Source organism: Hydra vulgaris, chromosome 13 (genome assembly GCF_038396675.1).
Source record: "Hydra vulgaris chromosome 13, alternate assembly HydraT2T_AEP".
Lineage (NCBI taxonomy): Eukaryota > Metazoa > Cnidaria > Hydrozoa > Anthoathecata > Hydridae > Hydra > Hydra vulgaris.
In genome coordinates, this window is record NC_088932.1 from 27,595,001 (window position 1) to 27,597,500 (window position 2,500).

A 2,500-nucleotide genomic window follows, 5' to 3' on the forward strand; every position below is an offset into this window, starting at 1 on the left:
TCAAAACTCAAACAAAAAAAAACAAAATTATTTACGTCGTAATCTACATAACTGCAAAAGTTTTATGTTTTTTTTTAATTTGATTGTAAAGAAGAAAAAAAATATTTATAATTTTTTTTAACTCATTGTAAAAGTAACTCTATTAAATGAAATGAGCTATCTTACAATTTTTCTGTCCAAAGTAAATGTGACTAAAGTAAAAAGCATCAAAATTTTTTTTATAAAGTATAATGTTTTGTCAATAAATTTTATTACAAATGCAAGAATATCATGTCTGATTTTCATTTTATTAGTTTGTCGTGCCACCTTTTGCTTTTACGACTGCTTCTAAACCTCTTGGCATGCTTTTTACAAGCTTTGATGTGAGGTCAGCATCAATTGAATTCCAAATTTCAATAAGACCCTCTTAAAATTCTTTATATTTGTTCGTTTTGAAGGAGGTATTTTAGATTTTAAAATTGCCCATATATTTTCAACAGAGTTAAGGTTTCGGTCTTTGTGGCGGCCATTTAAGTATGTTAGCTTTACTTTTTTTTGAAGAACTGTTTTGCATTTTTACATGTGTGTTTAAGGTCGTTGTCATTTTGAAAAAAAAATTTGCAATCAGTTCTTTAACGGATTGACATCAATTTTTTGAAAGCCAATCAACATACATCTTCCCTGTCATTATGCATTCAACATTCACCAGTCGTCCGACACCATTTGAATCAAAACATCCCCAAGCCATAGGCGAGCCATCTCCATGCTTGACTATTTTTGTAAGATTTCTATCTAAGAGTGCATCACAAGTTCTGCGCCAAACTCTTTGTCGTTTTTAAAGCCAAATATTTGACATTTATTCTCATCAGGCCATAACACTAAGTTCCAAAATGCCTCACTCTTGTTAATATGCAGTTTTGCAAGTGCTAAAAGTTTCTTTTTGTTTATACGACTACTGAGGGGTTTACTTTTCTGAAGAAGGTTTATTTAAACCACCTAAATTATTAAACCACTTAAATTAAGTCTTTTCTGTGCAGTTCGACGGGAAACATTTAAATAAGGATTTTCAACTATCTGTTTTGAGGTTATTGTTGAATTTTTTTTTTCTATCAGTGCAATTAAGATATTGGTTCTTGTTGAAGTCTTAATGGGGCGACCAAGTCTTTTCTGATTTTCAGCAGAACCAGTTGTTTCATATTTTATACACATCTTCCTAACACCACTTACTGATATTCAATATTTTTCATCACATTGCTTGTAGGTTAGGCCCTTTTTTCAATCACAAGTGACCTGAGATCTGATGTCCAATGAATAATTTTGATGATAAACCATTATTATTATTAGTTTTACTTTTTCTAAAATTAAATTCCAAAAAATATAGTTTAAAATGCTTATTGTTAATAACTTTAACAAAATATTTTTTATGTTAATCCTTTTTAGTGAGTAGTTATTGACAAAACATATTTCATAACAAAAATATAGATGTTTCTTACTTTGGTCACATTTATTTTAGACAGAATAACTGTTAGTTAGCAAGTTTCATTTAATAAAGTTACTTTTGCAATGAGTTAAAAAGAGGCATAAATATAAATTTTTTTTTTTTTGGAATCAAATTAAAAAAAATTTTTTTTTCGGTTATGTAGATTCTGACGTAAATAATTTTGTTTTTATTGTTTGAGTTTCGATTTTATCATTAATGTTACTTAATTTTGCCTGTGACTGTATATATATATATACATATATGTATATATATATATATATATATATATATATATATATATATATATATATATATATATATATATATATATATATATATATATATATATATATATATATGTATATGTATATATATATATATATATATACAGTAAACTCCTGGTTAATCAAACGTCCAAGGGGTATAAAAATTTACTTCAAATAACCCAAAATTCGAATAACTGAAAATGATCTTTAAAGTGACCTACTTTAAGTTACTTTCAAATTTTAATAAAAGTATACATATATATATATATATATAAAATTTATATATATATATATATATATATATATAATTTATATATATATATATATAATTTATTTATCTACATATTTTATATTTAAATATAAATTGTATATATAAATAGGTTATATGTATATATTTATATTTACTTTTTAAATTTAATAATAATCATACTAATTCAATAACATTTTTTTTACATTTGCTTTCAGACTACTAATAGTACAAGTTTTATTTTTTGATTTAGATTTTGTATCTCAATGATATCCTGGCCTATCGATACGACATCCTGTAAATTGTATTTTTATATATAGCGTAAATATATATACAAACACTCACACACACTCATAAATCTTAAAGAAAATGTTTATATTTATATATATATATATATATATATATATATATATATATATATATATATATATATATATATATATATATATATATATATATATATATATATAAATTGTATATTTTAAGCTTTTTTATACTTATCATTGTATATTACTGTTTGTATTAAAA

The 2,500-nt window shown here is 23.6% G+C and overlaps 1 long non-coding RNA gene across 2 annotated transcripts in view; it reads left to right on the top strand.

The window, feature by feature from the left end:
* LOC136089289 (uncharacterized) overlaps positions 1-2,500 on the top strand; it is a 9,745-nt gene that overhangs the window by 4,880 nt on the left and 2,365 nt on the right. The window contains exon 5 of one of the 2 annotated variants that reach the window (XR_010642927.1): positions 2,226-2,269. This is a non-coding gene — a long non-coding RNA (uncharacterized LOC136089289). Of the gene's footprint in view, positions 1-2,225; positions 2,344-2,500 lie in introns of those variants that run through there. The other variant, XR_010642926.1, reaches the window with a different exon arrangement.